This window comes from Rhinopithecus bieti, unplaced genomic scaffold (genome assembly GCF_001698545.2).
Source record: "Rhinopithecus bieti isolate Rb0 unplaced genomic scaffold, ASM169854v2 scaffold_11944, whole genome shotgun sequence".
NCBI classification, from domain to species: domain Eukaryota; kingdom Metazoa; phylum Chordata; class Mammalia; order Primates; family Cercopithecidae; genus Rhinopithecus; species Rhinopithecus bieti.
This window is the reverse complement of record NW_016807378.1, coordinates 4,018,653-4,039,393: the sequence shown is the minus strand read 5'-3', so window position 1 is coordinate 4,039,393 and position 20,741 is coordinate 4,018,653. Positions and strand designations below refer to the sequence as shown.

Below are 20,741 nucleotides of genomic sequence, written 5' to 3'. Positions count from 1 at the left end.
GTTAGTTTTTGTCCCCTTGAGGTTACTTCTTAAACATTTTGATTTATTTTTTAATGTGGAGGTAAATCATTAGAAATATTTTGTAACTCTGGGCTTCGTTTTCCAAACAGGTATAGAGGCATGTTCTGCAGAAGCAATAGGATGTCATCAAATATTGTGGGTCGTCACTAGAAGCCAAGAGAATAATTGGTTTAGGAAACTCAGCCATGATCAGCTGGTGGACTTTCATAACTCCCTAGTTTACTCAGCGTTAGACAATGGGACCAGTTTCACACTGGGGACTTGTTATCAAGTTTTACACCTGCTTGATTTACTTTCATTGTGTCTCATGCTTAGAAATTCTGACACTTTCTGTTTTTACTAAAGCAGCGAATAAAGCTTTGTTTTCCAGATCCCTCCTACTCCTCAGCAAAGTCTTTGTGTAGAGATCTGATAAGCCCTTAGGGTGCCCTGACTGCAGCCAACAATAGAATTTGTTTAGCCATCTTGCTATTCCTTTCTTCATGTGCAAAACGTGTTGGAGCACAGAGAGAGATTCTCTGTCCATTTCCTCTTGCTGGGTGAAGTGTCCCACAAGGCAAAGTGCACAAGCATGCGTGACCTCTTGGAGGAGACTAGAAAGGAGGCGTAAACTAAGATGATGTCACTGACATTAATTGTTGGGCTCTTGTTTTTAAAGGATCATGGCAACCTGTGTGTGTCTCATCCCAGAAAGAGAAGACTTTAACCACTGTGATGCCTGAGAATCCAGTGAGTAAGTCACAGTGGTGGATCTTGTTTACCATGGAGTAGCTCCTGGGGGCTGGTCCTAGGCTTAGGAAAGTGTGGGATGTTCCCACCATCCTGGGGCAGCTTGCTATGCCCAGGGCACGCTGTTCCCTCTGAGTCAGCACCGCCTCCTCTGCACTCCCCTAGCGCTGTGTTCATGCCTCAGATACACCACTGAGTTAAGGTTCATTCATCTGCTTGTCCCACCTACTGGCTGAGGGAGCCTTGAGGGCAAGGAACCAGACTCTAGCTTTCCTGTCTGAGCCAGGCAGCAATTCTCGGCAGGTACAGTACCAGGCACATCACAGGGGACCAGCAGCTGTTTGTGGACTCAAGGAGTCTCAACCCTGAGGTTTGATCAGGGCTTTACGGTCCACAAAGCTTTATCACGGACAGTGTTCCATGGGAACCTTGTGCCCTGAGTGGGGTGGTCATATTATCCTCGTTTATTTTATAGATGGGGAGGCTGGGGTCTGAGGAGTCGGATAGCCTGCCACAGGTGGTAGGCTAATAAGCGCCTAGGACCCAGGTCTTCTGTGTCTCAGGCTAGCCTGGTTTCTGTAATGTCAAACCTTATAATTAGAAAGGTTGTTTAGAGTAAACCCCTCATTGCCAGACAGGGAGACTGAGGCCTGGCCTGCAGATACTTTCTCAAGGTGACAGGACTCACTGGTGTCCAATGGAGAATCGAAATGCAGGCCCTGGACTTCCAGTCTGGCGTTTTGGCACCCCTCCTCCCTCCTCCTCTGCTCTGCTTCTGTATACAGCAATCAGAGAACATTTTGGGACCATACGTCTGTGTTTACAGGAGGGCAAAGAACTCACAGAAAGCCATGAGTTAGAAGGAACATAGGGATGAATAAAACTCACCCTTCTCTCCGGGAGCTTCCCTGGACATGTGAGCCTTGGCAGGGCCTTGAAGAGGCTCAGTTTAGTTGTGGGAGGAGGGAGGATGAAGGTGAGTGTGAGGGAAGAGCATCAGGACCCAATCCAAGAAGCCTGGGCATGGGTGGAGTCCCCAGCGGAGGGGCAGCCAGCGTGTGTGTCAGGGCATTTGGCAGCTGGCCTGGTGGGCGCTGAGGGATCACGTGGGGTGAGGAGTCCACGGGAGTCCTGAATGGCAGGATGACAAGGGGTTGACTGGACCTCAGGGAAAGCTGCTCCAGGAGTTCTCATTCTTAGTATCTAGGGAAAGACCCAGACAAAGAGCTGATTGGCCAGTCTGTCACAGCCTGAGAAACTGTCCCCTCTCTGGAGAAACAGAATACAGTTTGTCCACAGAGGAGGGTCGGGCGATGAACAGTGAATTCCAACGTTGTCTGAAATGTGTGTGGGGAGGGGAGCGTGAGCAGTTCTGGCTGGCTCAATCCTGTTGCCCTCAGATGAATTTTGGTTCTGCTCTGTTTCTGATTGAGCACATGTGCTGCTGTTCTCTCTTCCCCTTGGAATCTTGGGTCCCTCCTGGCTCATCCATTCAATCCAGGCTTGACCCAGGGCCAGGTGGGTCCTGGCTACTCTTCTGTGTTCACTCCACTTTTTCTTGCAACTTCCTGGACTTGAGGACTGGGACTGACTGCCAGCTTCATCTCCATTGGCAGGGTGAAACACAAAATCTCCCCAAATTACAGAGAATGTGATGCTTGCCAAATAGGTACCCCGGATTATTTTCCAAAGCATTCCCAAATTATACACTTCTCTAGGGCAGGGGAAGTGTGTCATGTTGTATCATGATTGTTTACACTTCATATTCTTTGCACTTTACGTTTTATAAAGGTTATTTCATATTCATGATCAAGCAGGTGGACTTCTCCCATTTTACAGATGAGAAATTTGCCTTAAGCAGGCTTAACCTGCCCAAGGCAATGCAGCTGTCTAAGGGCTGAGCTGGGGCATGGCCCAGTCCTGCTGTTTATAAATTCCATGATGTCTCTCCTCTGCTGAACTCCAACCATAGTAAATCCCTGGAGGGCCTGAGACATAAGAGGAGCTCAGTAAACACTTGTGGAATGAGTGACTTTTGGCTCTTTTGTTTTTGGCCACTCTTAACCGTAAGTGGACCCTCTTTGGCAGCAAAGAGAACACTACCCTGTGGAATATTTGAGTTTCTTGCCATGATAAGGAACTGGTGAGCTGTCTTCTCACCCACCCTTACCTCTGGGAACTAGGTCATGCACACTGAATAATTAATTTCTTGACTTTTACTTGGAGCTTCCTCCTCCTGACGTTGAGATGATATGTTAGACACTGATCTATGAGAAGTCCTTGGCAGAAGCAGATCCTATTGTTTGTTGTCACAGACCTTCAGTGACCCATCTAATTGCCCATGAATAATACCTGTGGCCTAAACAGGTCAGCCTTCCAGGCAGTTCACTCATCTCCTCCTTCTACCCTTCCCCCACCAACCTTCTCTAGACTGAGGAAGAGGGACAGGTGTGTATTATCTTAGATATGCAGGGTTCTGTAGGTTCAAGGGAGCCTACCTCTTCCTTCTCACTGACCTCTGAACTTTTCCATATTTTTGTGGCAAGGGCTGGAGAAAGAACAAGAAAACCATGTCAAGATGGGAAAGAATTCATAGGCTCCGGAAGGCAGTTATCAAAATATCTGTTGGGTCTGTTCTTTTCCTAAGTGACACTTGGGTCATGTTTCTTAGAGTCTGCAAGGGATCCAGCTGGCCTCGTTAGACTCTTGAGGTCAACAGAATAGAGTAGAAATAAGAGTGGGCTGAGACCAAGAGACCCATGTTCTGGTGTTGGCTGTCCACAGCTTAGCTATGTGGCCTTGGGCGAGTCATAGAACCTCAGCTGCCTTCAGATTTCTTATTCAGGAAGTCAGGGGGTGTGGAAGTTTGGTGGCATCTTAAAGAAGTCTCCTTGACTTCTGTGGTCCTGGTCCTCAGTGCCTCTCTCAGTTTGTCCTTGTGATTAGCACTGTCTTCTCCTCTAGATCACCTCCTCCTCATGCAGTCAGATCTTGCTTCTGTAAGCACTTTCATCCTGACCTTTGTGGCTTTGCCATCTCTCCCCTGCCCCACCCTGAGTTATGCCAGAGTGCAGATAAGAACTCCCTGTTGCTGCCCTAGTCTCCTGCCAAGCATCATGGGAGAAAACTCTAACCTGGTGAGATTGTTAGAGATCTAAGGAGTGAAAGTTGGTTGGTATCAGAGGAAAATGGAATTAAAGGTTGTTGGGATTTTCAAGTCCTTGATGCCCCAGGGTACCTGGATTGTACTGAGTTGTTTGATCAGAGGGTAGTCAATATGTTCTTAAGAATATGGCCCCAAGTTGGCCAACCCTTGTGATCAGCGGTGACCAGACACTTTGGAGAAATAAAGGGGATAGCATTGGTAGAAGGTTGCTCAGTGAGAGATGAGAGATATCTCAGATGAATAACCAACATGAAAAGGGGAAAGGCTAGGTCGGGAAGGTGGATTTGTCTCTAACATTTACAATTGTAAAGTATTAAAGCTGAAAAGAACTATAGATCCTTTAATCCACTTCTCTCATTTATTAGTAAAGAAACTGAGGCCCAGAGACATGACTCAAACATACCCATAGAGCAAGCCAGTGATAGAAGTGAGACAGAAGCCAAGTCTCCTGATTCCCAGCAAGTGGCTCTCTCCACAGTTCCATGTTGCCTCCTCATGTGGGTTCAGCTACTGTGCCTTCCTCTTTTCTCCTAGACCCTGCACTTGAATGTCTCAGGTGTTAGCAGGGCCCCCACTGCTCCTACCTCATTGTTTATCAAGGCCTAATAAAACCTGGGTGCAACAGCATGGAGAGGTTTAGGCTTCTCATGTGCAGGCTGTTTTGATTTGTACTTAGTGACTTAACACTGTTGAGTTGCCATTATTCTGTTTTATGATGTGTCTTGGGGTGAAAGATTAATTCAAGACAGGAAATGAAGGCTATATGATGGCCCAGCCTTAGCAGGAGTATCCTCCTGTGAGTTTGCCATTCAAATCAAAATCACATGAGCATTGTTGCTAAGCAGGCCTTGTTGTGAGAACCTCCAGCAAAGGGCATGGATTACACTCTCGCTTGCTCTGAGAGGGGCTCTTTCTGTCAGAGGCTGGCCATCCTGTCACTATGCTGATGGCACGTAAACCAGAATGGAAACCACTCACTTTTTCTGTAGAACTCCATTTGACCCAACACTTCCTGCTGAGCTCAAGGAAATGCATCTTGAGCACTTTGCATTGGGCAAGCACTAGGTTTACATATATTACCTTGTTTTTCCTCATAGCAGCTCTCTGAGAGGTAGGCATGTCTATCTGTTATATTGGGGAGAAAATTGAGACAGTTACAGGTTAAATAACTTGTCCCTGCCCACAAGGGCCAGGACTGAAACACAGGGTATCTGACTCTAAAGCCTTTCCTGGCTCCACATTTCACATGGCTCTCTGCACACAGAAGGGAGGGCTGGGGAAAAATAGGCAAGGCATTGACTGAAGTGTCAAACATTTAATATGGGACTTCCAAATGCCAGGTTCTGGGCTTGGTTCTTGGGATGCAAAAGTGAGTAAGATCTAGTCCCTTTACTCCTAGGACTTGTGACCTGGCCTGGTGGTGGCACAGATGTATATGATGACATTCATAGCTCCCTTATCATCATTATAAAGAGCCATACCAAGTGCTGTGGAAGCACTGAGAGGAGAGCAGCACACAGGGAAGCCTGCACCAAGGAGGGCTGTGAGACTTGGGTACTGAAGGATGATCAGGAAGTTGCCAGGCAGAAAAGGAGGCAGAGAGTTCTCCAAGGAAACTGAGTGGTAGTGTGAAAGGGCCTGATTTGGTGTTTGGAAGTAAGGAGGAGTAGTGTGCATACTTTCTTCTTAGCTGAGGGTGCAAGGAATGAGACATTCAATTGAGAGAGAAGCTCTGAAGTGAGAGAGGAAGGGAGTTCAGAAGTAGACTGTCCAGGGCTTTGCAAAACACTTGCTGCTAGGTGAGATTCATTGAAAGAAACATTAGCAGAGACCAGGAAAGCTTCTCCAAATATGAATTCTCCAGCTGTCTGATGGATGTTTCCGTATAGAGAAAGGAACTTCTGCTGGGGGCTCATTTTCAGAGAGTTTGTGTAGGTTTTCTGCATTTTGTGTCTCACACATGAGTGGAAGTGATTATTGATGGGGCAAAGTGAATGGAGTGGGACAGGCCACACCAACAGTTCATATTTAAAATGTCTCAGATTCCTCTTGCCAGATAAGCTGATAGCAAACACCCTTATGAGTTCCTGCGCAGACTGACTCTCCAGGGATTGTTTTGCATTCCAGACAGGGTCACACAATATTTCTGCAGGAGCTGGGGCTCTGGGGTGAGAAAGCTACTTAAAAATAAAGACCAACAAAAAATATAGTTGTTTTTAAAGATGACATTTGCAAGGCAAAAGTATCCAGGAAGTAGATTATTTGTCATGAGGGTGAGCCAGAATTTTTAAAAATATCAGATCATTAGAGTGGAAAGAATAATGGTGGAGAGAGAGAGAGGAAGAGAGAGAGAGCTCCAGGAACTCTTGTCTCCTGGGTGTGGTTGTCCCTGCACACCCCCACTTTAATGCATACCTTGCCGAGGTCTGCCCCAGGAAATGAGTTTCGAAAACTGAACTTTGAGCCTGAACTGTCTTCTGTGGAGAAGAGCAGACCAATAAACAGAACGTGATTTGGAGTCTAAGACTTCTTGGTCTTACATCAGCAGTCCCTATCTGCTGCCCTTGGGTTTTGTATCTTTATGAGAAAAGAAAAAAATCTTTTTTGGAACAGTTGGGGCTTATTTTAGTAAACATGTTTTTCAGAGCATGAGCCCAAATACCAAGGAAAGAGTCCAATGTCTTTATGCAGCCAACAGAAATGTATTCATCAGGATGATGAGAGCCTGTCTCCCTCCTACCAGGGAGAAGTCACTAGCGGGGCCATACCTTTGGGGCTCCCCTCCCCTGGGGCTTCTGGATGTTGGAGTTTGGGGCTGGTAAGGGACATTTTGACCCCCTGAATGGTCAAGGGCCTTTCTGGGCCCTGGAACCTATGACCTGGCCTCTCTGAGCTCTCAGGAACGTGGCCTCTGAGTGTGGCCTGGAGAGGCAGTGTTCTTCCCCGAGCCTGTCCCACACAGGTCTGCGTTGCTCTCAATGTGGCAATGAGCTACACTGCTCATACTATACATTGCAATGGTTCTGCAGCCTCCAAGCCATTACCAAATAGGCAAATGTTAAAGGGCTTTCAAACCTTAGTGCTCGTGCGCCTAGTCCAGGGAGGTGAAACACAACCTGTCAGACAAATAACCTCCTCCAGTCAGTTCAGCAATTGAGTGTAAGTTAGAGACTGGTTCTACCCTGTCTTCTCAGACATGCATTTCTGTACTTGCCATCTGTAACCTTACTTGGCTTTATAGACACTTGGGGAGAAGTTCCTGGGAGACTTCAGTTCCTCTGTACAGTAAAGGATTGGGTCAAAACTGTCCTGATCTTTCACTTCTGTTCAGATGTCTGAACTGCCTTCTGATAGCGGCATATTTTCCCTGGGCAGAGAGCTCCTCTCAGGCCACATCCTGATGAAGGAAGGAATCCTTTCTCAGAGCTGTCTCACCCTGCTAGTTTCTGGTCTGTTCACTCTCCTGAGGTTGTACCTAAGAACTGTCAAGCTGGGTTCATGCAGTACATTGCCTGGCACATGGTAATCAATGTTGAATGAATGAATGAATGACCAGCAAGGAAATCCTTCTGTTTTCCAGCAGAACAAAATGGAAGTGAACAGGCCTCAGACTATGTGGCCTGCATGCTGTCAGGACCCAGCATGCACTTCAGAAAAGACCCCTTTGGTTTTTGGCACAAAGGAAGTTACCTGATAAAGACATCTTCTAGGCCGGGACCTGGAAAGACAGACGATGTTTAATCCACATCACCTCAAGATGATGAGTCCTGTTTTCAGGGCTTAAAATGAACAAACATCAATAGTGACAATGAACCACTGGGAATGGTGGCTCTGGAGAAAGCAGGGGAAATCATTCTGCTGGCAACCCCTGCATACCTAGCCAACCCCAGCTGGCTGAATGTCCCATGCTTGGACAGGTCTCCCAGGAACCTCATGATGGGGCTCTTCCTTTGTCATGCTGCCTCTCTACAGCACAGGTGATTTTACATAGAAATCTTAGATCCTGACTTCCCAGGTGTATTGACATTTTGGTAGGCTTTGAATAGCCCATTAGTTATTTCTGACTCAGGCAGGGCTCACCTGTCTGTGCAGGTGTATACACCTGCTTATAAAGGCTGAATGCAGTGTACAGGCCCTTGTGCAGACTCTAGGGTGAGGGACGTGGCCAGCTGGACTGCCAGTTGGGTGAACGGCCCAATGAAAGGAGTGCACAAGCATCTCAGAGGCCAGCAGACTACTGAGAGCCAGGAAGGTGTTATTTGTGTTGTTAATAACATTAATGACAATATAAGCAAGAAAGCTTCTGTAATTGTGTATCAGGAAATTAATCCTGAAATTGGTAGTCTGTAATTCAAATGAACAATTTAGAACTCTTTTAAGTGAACTCTAAAGGTGCTACCGTGGAAGCAGTTCCTTCCCTCCGGAGCCAGATTTCTACTCGTAAGCATTCATTCATTCAACAAATGTACTGCCTGCTGGGAGCAGGCACCACACTGGCACTGGAATTACAAAGATGAAGATCAGTCAACAGCTCATCAATGAGTGAATTAGCTATAAAAGACCACAATCCAGAAATTATTTGAATCTTAAATATTGGTTATCAACTGAGAACCCAGAGCTGGGGTGAATACTCTGGGAAATAGAAAATAAATAAAAAATATCAGCCTTTCCTTAAGGTTACACATTAGATTGTCCAGACAAGATTAATGCACAGAAGACAGGATAGGTTCAAGGCTAAAGGAAAAGCCAAATGGCATGGTCTGTGACCTCTGTGTGGGAACTCTTTGTCTCCCCCATTTCTCAGAAGATGGGAAGAAGCATCCTGTTCCTTTGGCATCCACGGCACCTAGCAAGGCCCCGGTCACAATATAGGTTATCAGGAAATTGAATGAATGGAATTGAATGTGGCTAGTGGTTTCCGAAGTTGGCTGATCAACAGAATTTCCTGGGGAGTTAAAAACATCTTTACCTCTTGGCCCTCAGGCTACAGGGATTCTGTTCGGGAACAGGCCCAGGAAACTGAGTTTTCGTAGACTTCCTGGGCAAATCTGCCTGACAGCCAGGTTTGGTGAGCTCAGGCGTAGACTCTGAGTTAGAAGAACACAGGTGGGTAAGGGACGGGGTGGTGGAGGGCTTTTGAACCTGAATGCTCCGGTCAGTCCCTTAAGATCCTGCCCTGATGCCACGTTCTCAGGGAGCTTCTCTCAGGTGCGGAGTCACTCCATCTTCCAACTCTGCATCCACATGTCTTGGCACTCACCTCCCCGGCAGCTCTTACCAATAACTGTTAGTTTGTTTGGATTCCCTGAATAGACTGTGAAGCTCCTAGGGTGCACAGCTCGTAGTAGGTTTTCAGTTAGCACCGTGGAGCTGACTGGGCTTCAGAGGATGGGTGAGGTTTGAGCAGGGGCAGAAGTAAGGCAGAGACCTGATGTGAGGGCAGCCACAGGGTAAGCCTGAATGCCTTTGGGATTGAGCCTAACAAGGAAGAGGGGGCTGCATGATGGTGGGTGGGAACCCACTGAGCCTGGCAGGAGGGCTTGGACTTGTAAAAGGGCTGTAGGGAACCCTGAGAGCTCTATGAACAGGATAAAGGAGAAGCTGGTGAGTTGGGAAGGGGGAGATCAGTGAGGAGGCCCATGGTAGCTCAGGTCAGAGCTGGCCAGGCCCTGGATGAAGTGGCAGGGTTGTCGACAAAGGGCAGCCACACTCTAGCCACTACATACCCTGTATTGTGTGTAATACTCTTGATTTGATTGTATCTACCAGCAGTGGTTATTGAGCACCCACCATTGCCAGGGGCACGGGCACCAGGCCCTGGGGCTTGCAGCCTTCAGCTTCAGAGCGCACAGTCAGGTGAGGTAGGAGGGGCCACAAGTAGATCAATGCAAGGGTATTTGCAAAGCTATCCTACAAACTTCCCCAGAGTACAGTGTGGAAAAGGGGGCCTGGGGAGGGCAAAATAATGCTTCAAAGAAGAACAGTGCAGCTAAGGATGCAGCCCAGCCAGGCGTCACTGTGTTTCATCCTGAAGTCACCCAATGGGTCAGGACTGTTATTATACCCATTTTATGGATGAAGAAACTGAGGTTCAAAGAGGTTAGGCAACTCCTGCAGGCTCACACACCTAGTAAATGGTGGGTTGGGTTTGGTGACCAGTCTGCCTGACTCCAGAGTCCAAACTGGGACCTATGACACTCTGCTGCCTTTGATGTTTCAGCCCTAAAGACCACTGGGTTTTCACAGGTGAACAGAGTCCAGATAGAGGCATTCCAGACAGAGGGATCAGCATCAGCAAAGGCATGTGGGTGGAAGTGTGTCGGAGTGCAGTTTATCGGGAAACTGCAAATGGTTCCTGAGTCTAGAGTATGAGGGGGCGGGAAAGTGATGAGAGGAGAGACTGGAGGGGTGGGCTAGGGCTAGATCATGAAGGTAGTTTTTGTTTTGCTTCATTAAGATGTTTGGACTTTACCCTGCTTATTGTCAGGGAGCTGTTGAAGGATTTTGAACAGGAATGGAACCTGACCAAGTGCACATTTTTGAAATAAAGATCTCTCTGGCAACAGTTTGAGGACTAGGCTGGTGGATTGGAGGGAGGTGAATCTGGAGGCAGGAAAGGTATTGAGGAGGAGATTTTGAGTGTTCCAGGTGACAGCAGGCGGAGACCTGACCCTTCTAGGAAGGATGGGAGGCAGCAAATGGGGCTGTTGAAGAGGCAGGACTTGGTGACTGGCTGGCTCTGCAAGATGAGGGAAAAGGGGCAGAGACATTTGACTCCAAGGATTTGGCCACAGAATCAAGATGGTGTTGCTCACTGAGGCTGGGGCTGCAGGAGAAGGAACAGGTGGGGTTAGAAGGGAAATTGGCCACACGTGAGGTCTCTAAAAGCTAGTGAGAGGAGAATGTCCAATTGTTGGTGACGCAGGGGCCTGAAATGCAGCAGGGAGCTGCATGGTGCAAGTACAGCCTGCAGAGACATGGGGACACAGATACAGGTTGAACTGTAGGAGTGTGGTGGTCCATGAGAGTAAAGACAAGAACCTTCATTTTCAGGGCAGTTAGAGAGGGGTCTGCCCTCTCTATGGGGCCTCAAGATAAGGTCCCATAAGTGGCAGTTGCATTTAGCAGCAGTTGGTGGTGATGTTGGCCTGATGCACCGGGTGGCCTGTGAGAAGAAACCAGATTGTGGTGGTTCGATGGATGAGTGGGAGGTGAGGAAGTGCACATTGCACGGCTGGACTATTCTATCAGGAAACCTAGGCTGTGAGGGAAGAAAGAAGGTTGCTATTTGTTTTCTCCCATAAAAGCAAATATATATCTAACTGGTTGGATTTGTGCTCATTTTGGGGAATGACTTCGTATTGATAAATTCACAAATCAGAGAAACAAAAATAAACTTTTGTTGAGCAATGAACTTTTTCTAAGGGTATTTGAGAAAAATGAGGTCAAATGGTGCAGTTCTTCTGAACAGGGGATTGGCCCAGGAGGTCAAGGCTGCAGTGAGCTGTGATCGTACCACCGCTCTCCAACCTGGGCAACAAAGTGAGATCCTGTCTGAAAAAAACAAACAAAAACAAAAAATGCACACAAAAAACAGGGGATCTTTGGGGGACAGACTCCACCAGCTATAGCTGGACTGTGAGCTGCTCTGGATGGGACGGCTCTGCAGTCGTCCTGAGCTCCAGGTGCTGTGCCATGCACACAGTGAACAAGCATAGAGAAATCCTTTTCAAGTTCACTTGGCTGCGACTTCGATATGTCTTCCCCAGCATCCCTCTGTGTCCTCCAGACTAGTATCAAGTCTCAAAGGCCTAATTTCAGCCAGTCAGGAGACATAGTGCCATTTAGATACAAAGGTTCCCCTGGAGAGTGCCATTAAGAGGGTGCTGGGCAAAGACTTGGTGGAAAATCTGTTTTTAGCCGTCTTACTATAACAGAGAGTTGGTTAAGGTGAGGAGGAGCTACTCTCACCTTTTACGTGAAAATGCGTCAATTTCTGCCTTGGTTTGGCTTGGGCTACCTAGAGCTTGAGGTGGTAGGAATTATCCCCACATAGCTTCCCGGGAACTGATGCTTATTGAGCTCATCTGTGGACCCAGCGCTGTGAGAGACCCCTCCATTTATTTTTCACAGGAACTCTATGTTGTTTATGACTTGCTCAAAGGAGTACTTAGTGACTCAGAAGCCCATGTTCTTTCCACCACATCACACTGGCTTCCAGGGACTCAAGAGCTGAGTGTCCGGGGGTGTTTCTGAAACCAAGGAAATTAACTAGCTTATCTGTTCTAGTCTCCGTCTCCTGTCTTATGCTATTTGCAAATAGGGAAAAGATGTCTTTTTCAAGATAGGGTGTATATGTGTGAGTGCCTATGTAGAGGGGTGGGCAGGCTTATTTCCGGGGGTCAGGCAACTTTTGCAGGACACTGAGGTACTAATAGAAGGTAAGATGTAAAATGACAGACCTGGTTGTTACTGGAAGTTGGCCTGCAACAGTGGGGTAAGAGACATCTTAATTCCCATGTGGTTGACCTTCACTTTGGGAAGGAATACCTTCTGATCCAGGCCAAATTTGACATACCCACTACTAACACCTACTGTATTAGCTAGGGTAATGCTTCCTGCCTAAGAGATAAGTTCCCAGTTCTCAGTGACTTCACATACTGCACATTATAGCTCACATATGTAAAGTCCAAAACATGTGTTCTGGTCAAAGAGGGCTTTCCCCCATGCAGGCATCCAGGGGACGGGGTCCCTTCCTTCTTGTGGCTCACCATCTTCAACACGCAGTTTCCAAGGTCTTTGTGCCCTGGCAGAAGTAGAAAAGGCACGAAAAATCACTATGGGGGATTCTTATGGGTCGGTCTTAGAAGAGGCATGCGCCGCTCCTGCTCGGATTCTGTGACTTAGAACCTGGTCACCTGGGCTCACAGCTGCAAGCAAGGGTCCAGGAGGAAGGAGCAGTCCAGCTGGTGGTGAGCTAGCTCATCTCCACGACACCCACCAAGGCTCCAAAGACACCTCTCAGCTGAGCTTTCACTGATAGATTAGATGCTGTTCTCATTTGATCTATAGATCCTAGCATTTTGGAGTTTGATGAGGTTAGGAGAGTATCATGAATCAAAGGTCTTAGCTGGGCGTGGTGGCTCATGCCTGTAATTCCAGCACTTTGGGAGGCCGAGGAGGGTGGATCACTTGAGGTCAGGAGTTTGAGACCAGCCTGGCCAACATGGTGAAACCCCGTCTCTACTAAAAATACAAAAATAAAATTAGCCGGGCCTGGTGGGAGGCACCTGTAATCCCAGCTACTTGGGAGGCTGAGGCAGGAGAATCGCTTGAACCCAAGAGGTGGAGGTTGCAGGGAGCCAAGATTGCACCACTGCACTCCAACCTGGGTGACAGAGCGAGACTCTGCCTCAAAAAAAAAAAAAAAAAAAGGAATAAAAAGAATCAAAGTTCTAGACCAGAGACTACATCCCTGATGTGGTGTGCAAGACAGTAGTGCTTGTGTGCCTGTGGCCCCATCTGCTTTATGTGGGAGCAATATGGGTATGCTTATTTAGGGTGCCACCCACTCTGTATAGGAATTGTTGGAACACAGGATCTGAGTGTTCTTCCTGGGTAGGGCGATGTATGCTAGGCCCTGAGAGCTAAGATCAGGGAGCTGGTGCCCAACCTTCCCTGGGGTACTGAAGGATATCTCACAGGTGCCGAGTGGTTGGGGAGGAGTGTACCTGTGGTGAGTCTGGGGAAGACAGAATAGGAGATAAAAATGGGGAACTTGGCAAGGCTGAGCTTTGGTGGCCTTCCTGAGGTCAAATGAGATTTGGAAAGAATGAGAGAAGCCTAGATGACTTTTAAAAAAAGATAAAAAATATTTCATTGAACCAATAAAAAACAGCAAATATCTTTCATTGACCTAATGATTTGTTTATTGTATTTTAACTCAAAAGGATTTCAGAAAGTTAGCAAGATTTTTAATTAGACCACAGATTCTATTCCCTGGCCTTGGGCAGCTCCCACTTATAGGAGGTGGTGATGGTGGTAGTGGTGGTAGGGGTTTTTTTGGTTTGCATTTTATTATTGTTTTTGTGGTAAAATTTACATAACATAAAATTTATCATTTGAACCTTTTGTTTGTTTGTTTTGAAGCAGGCTCTTTTTCTAGTCACGCAGGCTGGAGTGCAGTGGCATGATCATGGCTTACAGCAGCCTTGACCTCCTGGGCCCAAGCAATCCTCCCACCTCAGCTCCCCAAGTACCACAAGTGGGACCACAGACGCACCCCACAACACCCGGCTAATTTTTGTTTTTTGTAGAGACAGAGTCTCACTGTGTTGCCCAGGCTGGTCTTGAACTCCTGGACTCACGCGATCCTTCCACCTTTGCCTCCCAAAGAGCAGGAATTATAGGCATGAACCACTATGCCTGGCCCATTTGAACTATTTTTAGGTGTAAGATTTAATGGTATTAAGTACATTCATGTTGCTATGCAACCATCACTACTGTCCTTCCACAGAATAAACTGAAAGTTGGCACTTCTTTTTAATTTTTTTGAGATGGAATCTCACTCTGTCACCCAGGCTGGAGTGCAGTGGCGCAATCTTGGCTGACTGCAACCTCCACCTCCCAGGTTTAAGCGATTCTCTTGCCTCAGCCTCCTCAGTAGCTGGAATTACACGCACGTGCCACCACACCTGGCTAATTTTTGTATTTTTGGTGGAGACGGGTTTCACCATGTCGGTCAGGTGGTCTCAAACTCGTGACCTCGAGTCTGTACCTATTTAATAATAACTCTCCATTCCCCACTTCCCCCAGGCCCTAGTAACCACCATTCTACTTTCTGTCTCTATGAATTTGCTTATTGTGGGCACCCCTCACTGTTAGTTTTGAGATAGGCTGGCCTCCTAGAAATTGGGATTCGCAGTTCACAGTTTTCCTGGGCACCCAATGTGGGATCAAGATGATTCAGGTCACATGCAGAAGCATCTGCAAAGTTTTTGGTGGTAAGATGAGCTCTGCGTGTGGGGTAAGATGTATGTTATTTTGTCAACCAGGTACACAGGTTTCCTTCTTGGGGACTTCACCAGCAGAGGATCCTGCAGGCACAGCTGAGATTTGAGTCGGAGGCAATGCCTTCCCCATTCTGTTCTGGTATGTGGGTGGGAGAGCATGGGCTCTGGAAGACACCTGCTGCACTGGACGCAAGGGCCCTGTAGTCCCTCGAGTGAAGTGGCTAGAAGGAACACAGCCTTGGGGGACTTGGCCCTGACCTGTCAACATTTAAGCTAATTCCTTAAATTAGCACAATGTCAGTGTTTCATTCAGGATGACCCTTTCTGTTTTGGAGAAAGATCACATTGCTAGTGCTGTATAGTCACGAAGGGCCCAGGCCCTGAGTTCCACCCAGCCCTGAGCACTTGTTAGGCCTGGAGAAGATAAGATACAGGAGGCCCACCTCCTGTTGTTAAGATGGCCAGTCAGGGAGAGAAGACTCCTGGCCTTGGAATGTGTATGTAAGAGGGGTTGTAAAAGTCATGCATGTTCCTGGTAGAAACTTTGGGAAATACAGAAAAGTATAGAGTAAAAGTATACTAACAGCTGTCTGAAATGCGATCCTACACACACATCACCACTGTTCACATCTGGCTTATTTCTCTTCTCCTATAGACACTGGACATTATTTTATGGAGTTGAAATTATATTGACTTCCTGGATCCATATCCTGCTCTTTTCACTCTGCATTATGGCATAAGCATTTTCCTATGGATTAAATGGTTTTTATAAATATTATTTTTAAAGGGCTGCCTGATACTTGTTTGGTTGTACCATGACTTATAAGACCATGCCTTATTTGATACTTGTAGATTCTCCAAGCCCAGAATAACTTGAGAGACAATAGAAGTTAACTGATTTAATTTACACAGCAGCTTCAGAAAAGGAAGACCATACTATTTCTGTATATATGGCTCATATGGACTTGGGCTAAGAGCATGAATTTCAAAGTGAAATGGCCTGGGCTCATTTCACAGCATCCCCACTAGCTACCTGCATGATATGGAGGCATTTTTTCACCTCTGTAAAGCTGTCTTCTATCAAACAAGGGTGGTGAAATGAGACAGGGTGGTAAAGGCCTGGTACGCTGTGAGTGCCAGCTGTCAGTGTCCCTCCGTGGGCAGTGCAAGGGGTGGGCTGGGCCTGAACCCAGGTCTCCTCATGCCTAGGCCAGAGTTCTTTCCACCTCAAAGGCTTTCCCTGTTTTAGAAGGTCCTTGAAGAGAGACTTAGTGGTACAGATGAAGATATGGAGTGCTGGCTAGAAATCCTTGTGGAAAATTTTAGATATATATGTATATGATATATTTGCACACACACCACACATACGTGTACATTTACATACACACATATACATACACATACATGTACACACACTACACATACACATGTACATGCACACATGTGAAATACACCATACATGTGTGCACACATAACCCATATTCATACACAAAACACATGATATACACACATGCCCACACATATACACCATACGTGTACACACTATACACTCCTGCGAACATTGCTACACAATGCTTAACACATACACACATATATACATACGTGTACATTTACACAACACTATATACATATACATGTACACACACTACACAATACAACATGTACATGCCACACATGCTTGAATACACATACATGTGTGACACACCATAGCCATTATATACACAACCACATGTATACACACATGCACACGTATTACACATACGTGTACACGTGTACACCTCCTGCGAACCAACATGCACACATGTTACCATGTACACATACACATATATACACATTCATACATATATACACACACATATATACATACACATATGCATACATATATACATACATGAAATAATCACACATAGCAAACATAGTTGCATTACAGAAAAGGAAGATAGGCAAGTTCTGCAATTATTTCTCTCTCTTTTTAAGACCTTTGCTTTTACAGAATAAAATGAAAAAAGAAAGAAAAAAGTCATACCTCCCCCACGTCCACATAGACGTGTTGCGAGGATTCCTTAGGTTAACACTGGTGAGAGTGCCTGGCTGGTACTGGGCCCTGATGACATTGGCTTCCTTCTGCCATTCCAAGCACTGTGACTGGTCAGCATACAGGTGTTTCTTGATGCCAGGAGGGGAGGCCTGGAGGGTGGGCACTGCCTCATTGGGACTTCCCAGGGCCTGGTACTGTTGAGTGGCTATAAGAAGCAATGGATGAGGTGAGGAAGGGGGAAATGTATGAGGCCCCTTCAAGCTAGACCAGTGGAGTCCACTAACCATTGAAAACAAGTGGGGAAGAGGGCTGAGGCCAGAAGGGCAAGAGCCAAAGAACTTGGGTTCTCAGCGAAGGAGCAGGCATAGAAGGCCAGGGCCTGCAGTGGACCTGGGATCTCTCCCCAGCACTCCCACCCTGGGGCTAAGTGGCAAAAGAGGGAAGGTTTGGGCCCTTGCTACCTCCTGGAAACTTGGTTGAGCTTCATGGTGAGTCTCTTGGGTGCTCTTTCATTGGTCTTTCCTAGGAGGGGTTTCAGACAGCATGTATAAGAGGACTCTCCATGTGTGCCTTCACTGCGCATGGAAAGGGGCTTGGCTTCCTGGAGGTGATCTCAAGGCAACACTCAGGAGTAGTAGAGAAAGCTTTGGAGAAGTGGAACTTATCTCTCTGGGGAATGACTAAGAAGAATTATCTCACTGAGGCTGTCTTCCAGAGGAGGCAAGGGTGGAGCAGGCAGCCCCAGGAGGCAGTACACACTCCTCTATTTGTGGAAGTGACCGAGTCAAGGATGGGGACACCTGGATGGAAGGAGATTACCAGGAAGACAAGGTAGCCCTCTCAGTCCCTTCCCAACCCTGAAAGTGCTCCTTTTGGTCAAATTGGGTGCCTAGTGCCCCGGTAGGTGGAAAGCCAGCCCTTCCTGGGTCAAGTGGGAAGATAGGGTCTGTCAGCCCCACCTGGGAGTCAGGTGTTCCTGCCCATGGTGGGCTCTGTGGGGATGCACCAGGTGTGGAAGGCATCTCCCACTGCTGAGCCCCTGGCTGGCTCCTGCCACATCTCAGGTGTTGGATTCAGATGGCCATAACTGAGGGTCTTCTGTGTGCGAGAGTTAAAACTGGAGCTTTTTGTTTCCTGAGCACCCTGTGAGTGTGGGGTGAACACCCCACTTCGTTGTCAAGAAACTTGGGCCTTGCTCCAGAGCTCCTTAGTGATATAGAGCTTGGAGAGGGAAAGTTTGAACAGGGCTGCTTGGCAGTATATATGGCAAGAGGGTTTTGTGTTTAGATTGCATCGACCTTGAAACAGATTTTGTCTGTGAGCCTCAAGGGTGGGTTGAAGAATGAGCTTTTCTCCTGGGCCAAACTGCTGCTTTGTGGGAAGGTTCTGCCTAGTGTCCACCCCCATCTCTCCTTAAGTTTGTATAAATTCCATCATTTATCGAAAGCCTGGTTGCACTGTCTGATATGCCATTTGGGAGAAGAGGCTCAGGGAAGGCAGGAAGCGTGGGAGTCCTAACTTTGAGGCACCCGCAGACCGGGATGGGGAGGCCCCTCCTCTCATTTGGAGAGGTGCTCAGGGACTCTACATAAACCTTGAGCTTGACTCTCAGATTTAGTGGGGTTAGCCCATTACCAATGTTGTTGCCTGCAATCTGAGGCCCTAAATTTTAATTTTTAGCAGCTAGAGGCAGGGAAAGGAAATGGCTTTGTGACTCATGAAGTCACATAGGCAGGGGAGCAGAAGAACCACAAATAAGAGACTCCACTTGGCAAAAACCAAATTGCTTCAAGGCTATTCTTGGAAACTTAAAGCATCACTTCTTGTTTCTTCCCAGAAAATACAGAAACCCTTATATTTCTGTCTAGTTGGTTTTATTTCTGTTGCACATCAAACCTCAAAAAGACAACAGCTGGGTGGTGGTTAACAAGGAAAACTTTAATAAGAGCTAGTTATCTAGGGTCCTCTGATTTAAAAAAAATTCCTGACTACCTTCTTTTGGGGTGAGGGGAAGGATAGCCACCAAAGGTTTTGCACCCCAGTTCTCTGGAAGAAAGACCTGAAGCTCAGACTCACTGAGTCCTTCTAAGTGCTAGGTCAGCCCTTCCCAGTTCATTCCCAACACTATCCTGAATTCTGTATGTTTTCAGTTCATTACCAAAACTACTTTCTATGAGGTTCCCTAGTTATACACGGGAAACTAAAACCCAAAAGATAAATGATTTGTCCGAGTCTACACAGAGAGGAAGTGAGTTTGAACTCAGATCTTCTAAATGGAAGGCCTTTGTCCTCTAGTTTTAAAGTATACAGGTTGACTATACCTAAACTGAAATCTGGAATGCTCCAAAATTTGAAGCTTTTTGAGTGCTGACATGACGCTCTAAGGAAGTGTTCATTGGAGTCTTCTGGATTTTGGATTTTTGGGATTTGGGATGTTCAATCAAGTGAGTATGATGGACATATTTGAAAAACAAAGAAAGAAAATAGAAATCCAAAACTCTTCTGGTCCCAAGCATTTTAGATAAGGGATACTCAACCTATATATAACTCCTTGACCCAGAAAGCTAGTCTCAGTAGTCTTGAATGATGTTTTTTTTTTGCCTTTCCTTTTGATATGATGATGTTTGGGCTGTTTGAAGAATCATAATGAGTATTGGTTATTGCATATGTGATCTCACTGATTCCTTAGAGCTCTATGAAGTGAGAACAGGTGGTCCTCTATATCCATTGGTCGCACATCACAGATACAACCAATTGTGGATTGAAAATATTCAGGGAAAAAAAAAAAAAAAAAAAAAGATGGTTCATCTGTACTGAATACGTACAGACTTTTTTCTTGTCATTATTTCCTAAACAATGCAAGGCAATTATTTACATAGAACTTCTATTAGGTATTACAAGTAATCTAGAGATGATTTAAAGTATAAGAGAGAATGTGTGTAAGTTATATGCAAACATGACATCATTTTATATAAGGGACTTGAGCATCTATGGATTTTGGTATCTGCATGGGATCCTGAAACCAGTCTCCCATGGATACTGAGGGAAGCCTGTGTTATCCCTATTTCACACATGAGAAAACTGAGGCCAAGATGGATGAGACAACCTGCCTAGGGTCACACAACTAGCAAGTGCTTGAGAGCAGATTCACACTCAGGCTGCCCTGACTCGAAATATTCTGATGTTAATCCCATGAGGAAAGCTACCCGCCATGGGTGTTGAGAGTCATTTTTAAGGTCTATGACCTAACTTGCAAAGCCAGTTGTAAAGAGTGAGACGGGTGTTTAGATCCAGGGTGGCAAGTCTGAGCCTGGTACGGGCTGCTGGGCTACACATCCAAGCTGCGCTTATCTTCTCCTGTCGAACCATCATCTCCCTCCACCTCCCCTTCTCTCACTCTAGATAAGGACTGGTTCCTGGAGTTCCCACGCCTATCTAGCCCTCAGCACCAGCACCACCTTTAGCTCTTTTTCCACTGGAACCCGAAGACGAAGTTGTTCATTCTTCTTCTGGAGGAGGAGGGGTGGCCATTGGGGTGCAGAGGAGACAGCTTCTTCCAGTTTGTAAATTATTGTTTGACTTGATGCCTCTAAACTGTTCATAATTTTAGACAAGGAGGAGTTGGCAACTTGGAGAACTGATTTACAAAACTATTTTCTAAACTGGTACATTTCCCCAGGTACAAATCTGCCTCCTGTGGGGGATGCAGCATGCATTACCACATCTACTGAGTGCCTCCCGGGACCCGGCTCTGCCATCATCCACATTTCTTGCC

At 46.6% G+C, this 20,741-nt stretch overlaps 1 protein-coding gene across 13 annotated transcripts in view; it reads left to right on the top strand.

Annotated features, from left to right (window-relative positions):
* The window catches only part of MICAL2 (microtubule associated monooxygenase, calponin and LIM domain containing 2), a 249,879-nt gene that overhangs the window by 27,182 nt on the left and 201,956 nt on the right, over nucleotides 1-20,741 (top strand). For 11 of the 13 annotated variants that reach the window (XM_017881588.1, XM_017881586.1, XM_017881587.1 and 8 more), the window contains exon 2: nucleotides 680-750. The gene's annotated coding sequence lies outside the window, so the exon portion shown is untranslated. Of the gene's footprint in view, nucleotides 1-679; nucleotides 755-20,741 lie in introns of all 13 variants that reach the window. The other 2 variants (XM_017881598.1, XM_017881593.1) reach the window with 1 other exon arrangement.